Genomic DNA, 13,298 nt, shown 5'->3' with positions numbered 1-13,298 from the left:
TCCCCCCCCCCCCCCAGCTGGCTTCCCTCCTCTTCTCTCCCGCCGGCTGCGGTGGGGAACCATCAGGATGGAGAGCGAAGGAAGGGACAGGTAAATATGTAATTTACTGGCCCCTTCCTTTCCTAAATTGGACACAGTGAGCAATCGCTACTGATCACTCCTGTGCCCTGTGAAAACTGAGCAAAAAGCGAGTAAACTGTGTGCTTCAGTTTATGAATGAACGGGAGCTGCTGTCTCCTGTCCATTCATCTTCAGTGCTGAGAAGGGGACTGCGAAATCCTTAGTCCCTGTCTCAAAAGGGGAGATGTCAGGGGTCTGTTTAGACCCCTGATATCTCACCAAAGCCCACCAACAGGGCAGATTAAAAAAAAAAATACAATAGATATTGAAAAATTTAATTGTAAAAAAATAAATTAAAAAACTACTGTTACCACTTCCCCCTGCAGTACCAACACTGCCCCAACCTCTTCCCCCCAAAATGCATTGTGAAAAAAAATTGATTGTAAAAAAAATCAATACGTAAAAATAAAAAACTACTGACACCAACCACTGTCCTACTGACACCGTCCACTGCCACATACCCCCCACCCCTTCCCCAGAAGCACTGTGAAAAAAATATTTTAAAAAATTATTAATAAACAACAAAATTGTAAAAGTATACTTACAGTGCAATGTTTTTACTTATGTTTTTTGTGCAATTGCGCATAGTTTATATACTGTTTTTGTGTGTGTCTGCAAAATTAAAGAGGGCCGGTCTGGATGAAGTCCAGGGCCAAATTTTTGTCCCAGTCCAGCCCTGCTGGAGCTAAAGGAATCAAAAATTCTAACCAATTGAGTGGGTAGCACAGTAAAGCCTGCTTAGAGCAGAAAGTATTCACATGTCTCAGTCCATCATATATTACAAAAGTAAGAGGGTTATCCCTCATTTTAGGACAGTGGACAGAGCCATGCAAATCACTTCTTTGTACCCCCTTAGCCATGCACTTTGTATACTGATAAAATAGCCTGATATTATAGAGCAATTTATTCTAAAAGGCATACAGCCGGTGCAGTGTATGGGAACCATGGCTTCTATGGAGTAGGGCTTGGGACCTAACAAGACAACCCAATCATACAGGTTATGGTAAGAATGGGCTAAGGCTGGGTTCGTACTATTGCGAATAGGATGCAGGTTTCAACGCATTCAATTCGCATGTCAGGAGCCTGTGACTGGCTCTCAATGGAGCCGGTTTACACAGCTCCGGGACGGCTGCCTAGCGAATTGCACATGAGTCCTGTGCGTCTTCTGGTCCATTTCAGGTCCGAATTCAGCCCAAAATTCAGATCAAAATCGGACCTGAAATGGTGAACAGGGATGCATTGGACCCCTGCTGTGAGCCCCTCCGCACAGAGATGTGAACTCAGCCTCAAGGAACCAAAAGCCCCCCAACCTTTGTATAGGGAACTTGGTGATACCCAGCCATACTCTGCCTTACCCAGCCATACTCTGCAATACTCGGTGATACCCACCCATACTCTGTAATACCCACCCATACTCTGCAATACTCGGTGATACCCAGCCATACTCTGCCATACCCAGCCATACCCAGCCATACCCAGCTTTACCCTGTAATACACTGCCTACTCAGCCATACCCAGCCATGCTCTGCCATACCCAGCCATACTCAGCTATACTCTGCCATACTCTGCTGTACTCGGCCTCTGTATGTGGCCAGGCTGTGGAAGTCTCACACATGTGATATCGCCGTACTCAGGAGGAGTAGGAGAACAACTTTGTGGACAACTTTGTGTTAAAAAAAAAAATGTGTTTTAACCACTTCCCGCCCGCTGGCTGTCATACGACGTCCTTGATTTTGTGCGGGGATATCTGAATGATGGGTGCAGCTACAGGCATCATTCAGATATCAGCTTTTTCAGCCGGTGATTCCCTACACCATAAGAGTGATCATAGTGGCTGTTCCATTGCTTGATTGCTCTTACGGGAGGCGAGAGGGGACGCCCCCCCCCCCCCCTCCCGCCGCCCTCAGGTGCTTCTACCGACTCACCACTATGATCGAAGCCAGGATCGTTTTTTTTTTTTTTATTTCAGGCTTCCCAGCCTAGAGGTGAGATGTGGGGTCTTATTGACCCCATATCTCACAGTAAAGAGGACCTGTCATGCCATATTCCTATGACAAGGGATGTTTACATTCCTTGTAATAGGAATAAAAGTGATCAAAAAATTAATTTTTTGGAAAAAAGCATCAAACTAAAATAAATAAAGTAAAATGAACAATAAAAAAAAATAAAAAATTTTAAAGCGCCCCTGTCTCCGTGTGCTCGCATGCAGGAGCGAGCGCATACGTAAGTCCAGACCCACATATGAAAACTGTGTTCAAACCACACATGTAAGGTATCGCTGCGATCGGTAGAGCGAGAGCAATAATTTTGGCTCTAGACCACCTCTGTAACTCAAAACATGTAACCACTAAAAAATTTTAAAGCGTCGCCTATGGAGATTTTTAAGTAGCGAAGTTTGGCTCCATTCCACGAGTGTGTGCAATTTTGAAGGGTGACATGTTAGGTATCTATTTACTCGGCATAACTTCATCTTGCACATTATGCAAAAACATTGGGCTAACTTTACTGCTTTGTTTTTTTTAAGGCACAAAACTGTTTTTTTTTTTAAAAAAACGAGTTCGAAAAATTGCAGCGCAAATACCGTGTGAGATAAAAAGTTGCAACGACCGCCATTGTATTCTCTAGGGTCTTTGCTAAAAAAACATATATAATGTTTTGGGGTTCTATGTAATTTTCTTGCAAATAAATGATGATTTTTACATGTAGGAGAGAAATGTCAGAATTGGCCTGGGTGCTCCAGAACGCCTGAAGGTGCTCCGTGCATGTTGGGCCTCTGTATGTGGCCAGGCTGTGTAAAAGTCTCTCACATGTGGTATTGCCATACTCGGGAGTAATAGCAGAATGTGTTTTGGGGTGTAATTTGTGGTATGCATATGCTGTGTGTGAGAAATAACCTGCTAATATGACAATTTTGTGAAAAAAAAAAAAAATCTTAATTTTGCAAAGAATTGTGGGAAAAAATGACAACTTCAAAAATCTCATCATGCATCTTTCTAAATACCTTGGAATGTCTTCTTTCCAAAAAGGGGTAATTTGGGGGGTATTTGTACTTTTCTGGCATGTTAGTGTCTCAGGAAATGAAATAGGCCGTCAGTACTTCAGGTGTGATCAATTTTCAGATATTGGCACCATAGCTGTGAAGTATGGTGGTGGGGGCATCATGGTTTTAGGCTGCTTTGCTGCGTCAGGGCCTGGATGGATTGCTATCATCGAAGGAAAAATGAATTCCCAAGTTTATCAAGACATTTTGCAGGAGAACTTAAGGCCATCTGTCCGCCAGCTGAAGCTTAACAGAAGATGGGTGTTGTAACAGGACAATGACCCAAACCATAGAAGTAAATCAACAACAGAATGGCTTAAACAGAAGAAATTACGCCTTTTGGAATGGCCCAGTCAGAGTCCTGACCTCAACCCGATTGAGATGCTGTGGCATGACCTCAAGAAAGTGATTCACACCAGACATCCCAAGAATATTGCTGAACTGAAACAGTCCTGTAAAGAGGAATGGTCAAGAATTACTCCTGACTGTTGTGCATGTCTGATCTGCAACTACAGGAAACGTTTGGTTGAAGTTATTGCTGCCAAAGGAGGTTCAACCAGTTATTAAATCCAAGGGTTCACATACTTTTTCCACCTGCACTGTGGATGTTTACATGGTGTGTTCAATAAAAACATGGTAACATTTAATTCTTTGTGTGTTATTAGTTTAAGCAGACTGTGATTGTCTATTGTTGTGACTTAGATGAAGATCAGATCACATTTTATGACCAATTTGTGCAGAAATCCATATCATTACAAAAGGGTTCACATACTTTTTATTGCAACTGTATATAGTGCAGTCCGTATAGTAAGTATAATACAGTTCAGAGTATATAGTGCAGTCAGTGTATTATATATAATACAGTTCAGAGTATATAATGCAGTCTGTGTGGTATATATAATACAGTTCAGAGAATATAGTGCAGTCCATGTAGTATATATTATACAGTGGAGAGTATATAGCGCAGTCAGCGAGTGTAGTATATATAATACAGTGGAGAATATATAGTGCAGTCGGTGTAGTATATATAATACAGTGCAGGGTATATAGTGCAGTGCAGAGTACATGATACAGTGTATTGAAGTGGTTAAGGGGAACCATATGACAGAATTAAGAAAAAAAACGGTGTGGGGTCCCCCCAAAATCCATACCAGGCCCTTCGGGTCTGGCATAGATTTTAAGGGTAAACAAAAGTAGAATACCGCGCTATATTGCAACACAAAACATGTACAGCTGCTGCTAAAAGTGAGATACACCCAACAGTATAAAGGAAAAGAACAGTAGCAGCGCTAAGATCAAAAATATCAATCTTAGCGCTGGGGAACCCAGACGATGTAATTTGTTGACAAAGCGAACGTCGGGAGGAGTTGACGTGCTGATGTCACCGCGTACCAGTGTCTCTATTGGACGGGCATTTTTTCTGTTTAGCCGGCCGACTTTCCCTGTTGATTGCTTTTAACCTTCTGTAAGTGCATTATATTTTTTTATTCTTAATAAATTTTCTTGATGGTATAACGCTATGGTGAGCCTTTTTTTTCCGGGTTTTATATGACGGCTTGTCGGAGGTTTCTGACCCAAGAGAGCTTGCTGATTATCTGTATCCTCTGATGAATGCTGAAATTCCCTGAGACATCCGCTCTGTCCCTAGACCAGCTTGGCACTCAGAGTTACCTGCCTGCCTTGGGGTAAAGGCCCTGACCGGGTTTAAGGTCACAAGCTTCTCTTGCTTGCTGTTCAGTAAGCATGCATTTCTCATGGTGGTCACTTCTTGGATGCGGTGGTGGATTTGTCACGGAATTATTTCCTTCATGTTTGTGAAGTTTACCTTTTGCACATTTTTTTGAACATTCCTTTGATTAATATCTATTTTTTATTTTTATTGAACACTTTTCAGATACTAATCATTTATTGATCCTTTATTTATATATACCCCTGGGGTAAGGTTTTTCACGGTATAGATATTGTTTATCAACCAATTGAGTGATTCATTTATTAGTGTTGATGCTCACTAATTAATATCAATATTTGGAATTATATTTATATTTTTATCAATCTTAGCGCTGCTACTGTTCTTTTCCTTTATAGATTTTAAGGGGAACTTCACGGCAAAATTAAAAAAAAATGGCAGACCCTTTTCCAAGCAAGCAGCCTGGCAGGACAGGAAAGGGAGGGGACGAGAGAGCACCCCCCCTTCTGAACCATACCAGGCCGCTCACTTGGCCTCAGCATGGGGAGGGTGCTTTATAGTGGCCCCCAAAGCACTTTGTTCCATGTTGACGGGGAAAAGAGCCTCTTCTCAACAACCCTGGCCAATGGCTGTCGGGGTGTGCGGGCGGGGGACTTGTCAGAATCTGGAAGCCCCATTTAACAAGGGGACCCCCAGATCCTGCCCCCCCCATGTGAATGGGTATTGGGTACATTATACCCCTACCCATTCACCAATAAAAGTATCACTTTTTTTGGTGAATGGGTAGGGGTATAATGTACCCAATACCCATTCACATAGGGGGGGGGGCGGGATCTGGGGGCCCCCTTGTTAAACATGGGGACAAGGTGCTTTGGGGTTGTTGAGGGCATGTGGTCTGGTATGCTTCAGATGGGGGGGGCGCTCGTTCGTCTCCCTCCCATCCTGACCTCCACGCTGCATGCTCGGACAAGGGTCTGGTATGGATTTTGGCCCCCCCCCCCGCCAATTATTTTTTTGGAGTGGCGTTCCCCTTAAAATCCATACCAGACCTGAAGGGCCTGGTATGGACTGGGGAGGGACCCCACGCCGTTTTTCTCCTTGATTTTTCATCTACATTGCCGACAATACATGACAGATGTGAGCAAGTTTAAATGACATTTTTTCCTTTAGAAATGTCATTATTGCTGCGGCATGTTCTACACATCGCACATATTCCACAGGCAGTGGTTTCAGTGGGGAGCATCGATAGTTTCAAAAAATGATTAGATAAGTACCTGAACGACCACATCATACAGTTACAATACAATGTAATACTGACATAAAATCACACACATAGGTTGGACTTGATGGAATTGTGTCTTTTTTCAACCTCACCTACTATGTTACTATATGTAACATATGCACCACTTTACAGGCAGACTAAAGGGACCCCCCAGAAACGATATTTAAAGGAATATTTAATTTTTATTGTTTCACTTTTTTTTGTAAATTCTTTTATTAAAGGTTTTTTAAACATAGAAAAAGATACATACAAACATTGAACATAATAAACATTCAGCACCCAGCACCAGTGTACAATGCAACTCCCATACCAAATAATAACATACATCAGAAATCCTTCCATATTAAACCCTAGTAAAGGGGAAAAAAGGGAAACAATGTACAATTATTATATGCAGTATGATATCCCCAAATAGCAGTAGTAAAAGAGGTTATAGGTTCCCATCTAGGCTTACACAAGCCTCACGACCCGCCACATAGTTCATATATTCCCCAGGAGGCAATTAATCTGATGCAGTTGAATTGTCATCTATCCAGCCACCCCACACCTTTTTAAACTTATCTGGTACCCCTCTACTGAGATATATAGCTTCATACAGCGGTAGAGCCTTGTTAATCAATGCCTTCCAGGCCATGAGGGTAGGAGCCAGCAGTTTCTTCCATGATAAGATAATCACTTTGCGAGCATAGTACAGGAGCAATGTGAGTAGAGTACGGATCACATTTTTGGGTGCTTATGTGTCCACCAAGCCCAACAAACAAATTTCAATAGATGGTGCAATAGCAATTGTAGTTACCGACCTAACACAGTCCATCACACCCACCCAGAACCGCTGGATGTGTGGGCAGAGCCAAAAAATATGCAAATAATCTGCTCTAGGTGCATCACACCTCCAGCAGTTCGAGGGGTGCGCAGGAAAAATCCTTGCTAATTTAGCGGGGGTGTAGTATATCCTATGAAGAAACTTGAACTGTATCAGGTGATCAGGGGCTGACACCAGTCTGGCAAATGTGGTGCTCCAGACATCATCCCAGTCATCATTGTCAAGCTGCGGGAAATCCAGCGTCCAGGCAGCACGACAGGATGTGAGAAGCTTTGTAGTGTCAGTGAACAGTTCCTTATATATAGTAGATAAGGCTTTGGGTAGTTCCTTGTCCCTGAGTAGTGATTCCAGGTCACAGCCAGCACATTTAGGGTGGAGGACCCAAACTGAGCTGAAAAAGCATGCCTGAATAACAGAAAATGGAACAGGTGCGCGCTAGGGAGCTGGTGCTTACTTCTGAGCACATCTAACGTCAATAACACCCCATTTCCAATCACCGCACTCACTGTTTTAATCCCAAATCTGGTCCAGACTATTGGATCTGGATAGGCAAAAAAATGGGATAAGCTTGGATTGCGCCACAGAGGAGTATAAGGAGTATAAGGTGACACTACCCTTATTGTTTCACTTTAAGCATTATTAAAATCACTGCTCCTGAAAAAACAGTTGCTTTAAAAACCTTTTTTTGATCGATGTCCCCTGGGGCAGTACCCGGGTCCTCATACACTTTTTATGGCAATAACTTGCATATAAACCTTTAAAATTAGGACTTTTCATTTTTCATGATCGTGTCCCGTATACTTTAATAGGGTTCGCATGTTTGCTAGAACATTTTGCCTGTTCGAGGTGTTCTGGTGTGAATCGAACGGGGGGGCTGGTGTTCGGCCCATCCCTAATGCTCGGAAATTAAAGAATACCTTACAGTATATTACATCATTTCCCAAGTGGTATTCTGTCGTACAAGAATTTTTGTAACTTCAGTAACCTTTTGGTTTTCAATATGAGACAAGCATGCTAAAAAAAAAAAACAATGATCATTTGTCTGGTCCAATATTCTTATTGTCTGTACTAGGTATAAGGAAGCGATTTTGCCTGCAAAGAATACGTATTACGCTCAATCCAGACCTGAGATTTACACAGATCTGCCACACAGCAAAGCCTGTCTGGCAGTGCAGGAGACCTGATATTTTTACAGTAACACAGGTTTTTTTTCTCCCACAGCCTGTGACTGGTCAGTGAAAAGGAGAAGCAGCAGATTGGTGAGATTATCTCTCTGTCACTCTACTTTCTCCTATCATCATGCTTTTTGCATAGGCACAACTGCTTGGATCTTTAGGCTGATTTTCCTGCTCCCAGTCTGAGCGCTGCTGTATAGGTACTGCAAAAGGTTGATACCAGGTCATATTCAGGTAATTACACTGCTTGTATATAAAATGACTGATGTATTAATAAATACAGAGATTAATTAGTGTGTGTCTTTTGCATCTTGCATTGGGTTCAGCTTTAAAGTATTACCAAAAGCCAAAACGTTTTTAAGTATATGGCTATGGATAGAATAAGAAATGGTTAGGGCCCCTGTCATTTTTTTGTCTTTGTCCCATTAGGGAGATTTCCATTACTCCCGTCCCTGTAAAGTGAGGGAAAATCCTCTCCTAAACAGTTGTCACCAGAACAGTTTTCCTCATTGGAAGATTTTTCCTCTGTTCCTGTGGCCTTTTGGCTAAGATCAAGTGTAGTATCTGTTCTTATCAGTGTCCAGTAGGTGCGCTCCAAGGTTCGTCTGGTCCTTTCAGATAGGATGGTTGTCATATATTGCTTCTGCTGGTTTGATGGGAGTTCTTATTGGACCTTCCCAATAGGCAAGGAAACTGAATAAAGCATGCACCACGTAAGGTATGGGTCAGGAGTACTTCCCTGGTGTGGAGGGTTTCAAGCAGCCAAGTGCCTCTTGATTTGAACAGTGCTACCTGTTGTATTCATGGGCTGGTAAGGCAGACAGCTTGTGGTGTCAAGCGCCCCCCAGGAGTGGCGCACTGGGAGTGCTCTTTTTATCACTATGGGTTTGAAACCTCACTTTGAGAATGAGCTCTAGCCCACAACACGCTTGCTTTTTCTGCACTACGCCTCATGGGCTTAGCCTTTTGGCTGAGACTGGGGCAATTTTTGTTACCAGGCCAAAACGCTTAGCTAATGGAACTGCGCTGGTGCTTATTTAATTGCATATTTTTTCTCTGCACATGTGCACTTATGTTTGTATTGCCTTTTTTACTTAGGATGGAGGATGTGGGTCTTTGGAACAACTCTGAAGTCTTAGTGGGAGGAACGAAGTGTGGCCATCAGGTTCCTTCCTCCCCTGCCTTGGGTTGGGGTCCCTCTTTGGTAGAGCTCCTCACCTAGTACTTGATGTCTGCTGTGGCTGAGATGGGTCCACCAGGCCTTTTGACTAGGTGGACCTGAGGGTGCCTTACCCCTGTCAAGAGCCTTGTGCCTTGGGGGGGTCAGGGAGGGGTCCTACGTATTTGGGAGGTGGTCCAGAGAAACACTTTAATTGCACCACAACCTGTAAACATTTAGATTTCTTATCACTTTAACAATAGTCAAAAGGAGATATTGAAAAGATGATACTCTCCAGTCTGGACACAGTCAGCAATTAGGACCTGACAGGGGTTTAACACTCCCTCACTCCATACAAAACTGAAAAAAGTTTTGGCTTTAGATACTCTTTAAAGCCCAGTTGAACCCTCTGCATTCACTACTGTAATGCAGTCATGCTGCATATAGAGTAAATATGTTGCTATTTTAGGGTTACTTGCTAAACAATGCAGCAAAGGTTACAATTCCCTGTGCTGGCAGCACACTGGGAAGTCGGACCCCTGCTCTCATACATAAGCAGTGGCATGGGTGTCCCCCAGGTCAACACACTCCTCCTGCACACAGTTCCAATCAATGGTGCTCTAGCTCTCTATGCAACGATTGATTGGAGCAGTGAGCCGAGGGTGTGTTGGACCATGGGAGACCTGCGTTGTGTGTGAGAGCAACAGTTTGACTCTTCAGTGTGCTGCCAGCACAGGGTATTTTTTACCTTGCTTTGGGAGTAAGCAACAAGAAACTGTAAAAGTGCAGCGTATTACTTTTTTTTTTTCATTTATTTATTTTTTGGAAAGGACAGGAAATTATGTGATTTTTTTTCAAGGGGGACACAGACATTGTAGAGTGGAGAGAGTAGAATAAAGGGTTTAGTCCTTCTGATATTCTTACTGTTGCTGTCTGTGCTTTCTAGTCTTGGTGACAACCATCTTCTTATTTCTTGTACGGGTGTCACAGGTACATGAAGGAGAAAGCTACTCAATGGAGTCTTAAGCCTAGTACACACGAGCCGAATGTCAGACAGCATTGGCCGGTGTGTACAACAGCCAGTCCAACAGAAGCCGACCATTTGGGGCATGACCAAAAAATGTCTGCCGATCGGCTCCTGACCAAAGTGTTCTGGTGGGGGGATGGGGGCGTCTCCGCTGTCAGAACACTATAGCTCAGCAGGGGAGATCGCTGTACCAACATTGGATAGTTAGTACAGCAGCTCCTCCTGAGCTGTCAAGTTTTTTGTTCAGCCCACTGGGTTGAAAGAAAAAAAAATAGTGGTGTGTTCCAGGCTTTAGACATAAAAAAACCTAAAAAAAGAATGCTGCTGATATTTTGCTCATGGGCACTTTCCACTTTTTATATTCCAAATAATTTATTATGGTGACTGTGCCATTTTTAAGTCCTCCCAAGTACATAAAATTTTCAAACTCTGATAAAGGGAGACGTGTTTGAACTCCTTGAACCTGTTGACTGTTTTATATTGTCTTGTTTTAAAAGAACACCGATGTTAACGAATTTTGGACTCTTAGTTCTTTGGCCTGGTGCTCTCATTGAACATTTAACACATGTATTCCAAACTATGGGTCCTTGAGACAAGGAGTACCCTGTTTGTGGTAAGAGCAGCCTCCCAAAGTCATTATGCCTCATATGAATTTGACTAACCTTTTTCAACCATGATTCATTGATGAGTCAAGTCCAGCTCCTCAGTCACACATGCTCCAGAAATAAAAAACTGAAATTTGAACCTTTCCCACTCTATCCAAAATTATAAAAAAAAAACTTTGGCTGGAGTTAGGCTTTAACGATGCAATTGCATGCCAGTGAACTGACAGACAGAACAAGGGCCTAGCCCCAAGGACAGCAACCTTCACTGTGCCTAAGTAGGCGAATGATCAATTTCTTAAATTCCAATGACGATGCCTGCTGCCATTACTGTAAAAGCATAACTTCATGGAGAAATCAGGATGACTTCAGACTTAAAAGGGGAGACAGGAGACAACCGTGTAAGTGGGGACAATGAAAAGATGCAGAGGGGCGACAGAGCGAGACATGACACTGCGGAAACACGGTTGGCTACAGATGACAGCGCAAGGTGCAGACAGCTTTGTGCATTGCGGTACATTAAGACAAAGATGAGACAGCCCTGAACGTGGAACAGTCTCAATGCTCGGCCTGGCGCTACAAAAGTGATGACAGCTTGAAGACCAACATTTTAATTACTAGAGAAAACAACTGTGAGGCTGGGATGGGGAGAAGCATCAGCCACACATAGCAAGGATGATTGGACGGCTTTGCAAATTGCTCTACATACTATGCAGCACTTGCTAAAAACAGGCACACGGCGTTTGCACAATATGTCATGGCAGCAATGCCGAGTGTCACAGGGGGTCACATGTGTCACACCTTTACAAGCTCGTAAGCGGGACACGGAAGAGGGAGCTGTGATAACAGATTAGCATCTCCTATTTTTAGGCTTTAAGTCATCGTCTTTTGTGGGATGACCGCAAATTCAAAGAGACAGCCAATCATCAAGCACTTAATAGTGGTCTTTCATGCTCAGTTTTCCCTGAAAGGACACAGTATCAGATCGCTGTAGCCTCAACGTGGGCATGAGAACAATGAGATGAAGAATGTTTGCCATGCTTGGCTGGCACTGGAAGGGGGGGTTAGAGAAGAGAGTGACAGGAGAGGGGATAATTACAGGACGTCACCTAACACACCAACTGCAAGTGGGATCAAAGTGGGCATGTTATCAGCATGACTCATGGCGTTGACGCTGGGCACAGACAGACAAGAAGTGGAGAGGCTGCGAAGGGGGTTGGCTGTAGCGTCATTAGACAAAAGGAGCACTCAGCGCAGACAAAGGTCAACTTTTCCCACAGGAAGTGTCAGGAAGTAAGAGGGTGATAGTAAACAGTGCCAAGGCCCAGTTTGAGCCACTTGGGCACACAAAGCCTGCATTGATGAGTTGAATTAAGTTTTCAGTGTATGTTGGTGCTGTATTGTACAGTCTGCACTAAATTATTCCTGTACCAGCTGAGACCAATGGGCATGAGGCTATAATTGGATACAATTATATGCCCACTTCTGATTGCCTGTTGGAAATAACACAGGGATTAGCCTTATTTGAGAATTTCTATTTTCCCAAAATTTTGTTCAAAATTAGAAGGTTTTGGAAAAATGTCCCAGATCTGGTGAAATGCTTAGAAGTTAATGCTGAGCTCCAGTCAGAGATGTGGAGAGAAGATCGGGAGGGGAGAATTTTCTCCCCTATGGTGAATCAAGTTGATATCTACAATGTCCTACTGGTGAGTATAATCAGAAAAGTAGAGACAAGGATAGGAGGAGAGTACTTTCTATTTTATAGAGGGCAACGTTGGAGGGCGTTATGTGCTGTTGGTATTGTAATCATAAAGGTAGAGAGAAAGTCATGAGCAGAGGAATTCTACAATACAGAAAATCATTTGGAGGGTGTAATATCCTGGTGTTGGTCTAATCAGAAAGGCAGAGTGAAGAGTAGAGTATTTTCTGAAAAAAAATGAAATTATAGGCCAATAGTGGCCCATAGCAATACAGAGGTTACCACCCGAGGTCCATGTGGTTTAACTCACAGAATTTATTAGAAATTTTAAGCGGAACTAAACCCATCAATTTAACAGTTTAAAAAAAAGCTGGGAATGTAACTGTCACATTGGTTGTGCTCTCAACCAAGCTGTCAAACCATCAAATTGCTTGTGTCATAACTGATGTGTAGCACCATGGCAGCTGAAGATCAAACATAGGCCAAGATGACAGCTTCCTTGGTTGAGAACGATAGGAGGGTTTAGTTGCACTTTAATGGGATAAAAACAAACCAGTAAAAATTCAAAATCACCAACCTTCACCCTCACCAGTAAGAATGACAACATTGTTATTAAAAACAATTCACTGCCTGGAATCCGGGTGTCAGCTGCACATTCACAGTAACATCCTACAAAATGTTCCA

General features: G+C 43.0%; 1 pseudogene; it reads left to right on the top strand.

Moving 5' to 3' along the window:
• The first annotated feature begins 8,650 nt into the window (after nt 1–8,650).
• Nucleotides 8,651–8,805, top strand: LOC141135996 (U2 spliceosomal RNA; annotated as a pseudogene).
• The last annotated feature ends 4,493 nt before the right edge of the window (nt 8,806–13,298 follow it).

This window comes from Aquarana catesbeiana, linkage group LG03, assembly GCF_042186555.1.
Source record: "Aquarana catesbeiana isolate 2022-GZ linkage group LG03, ASM4218655v1, whole genome shotgun sequence".
Taxonomy (NCBI): domain Eukaryota; kingdom Metazoa; phylum Chordata; class Amphibia; order Anura; family Ranidae; genus Aquarana; species Aquarana catesbeiana.
The sequence above is the reverse complement of the archived record's forward strand: the minus strand, read 5'-3'. Positions and strand labels throughout refer to the sequence as shown.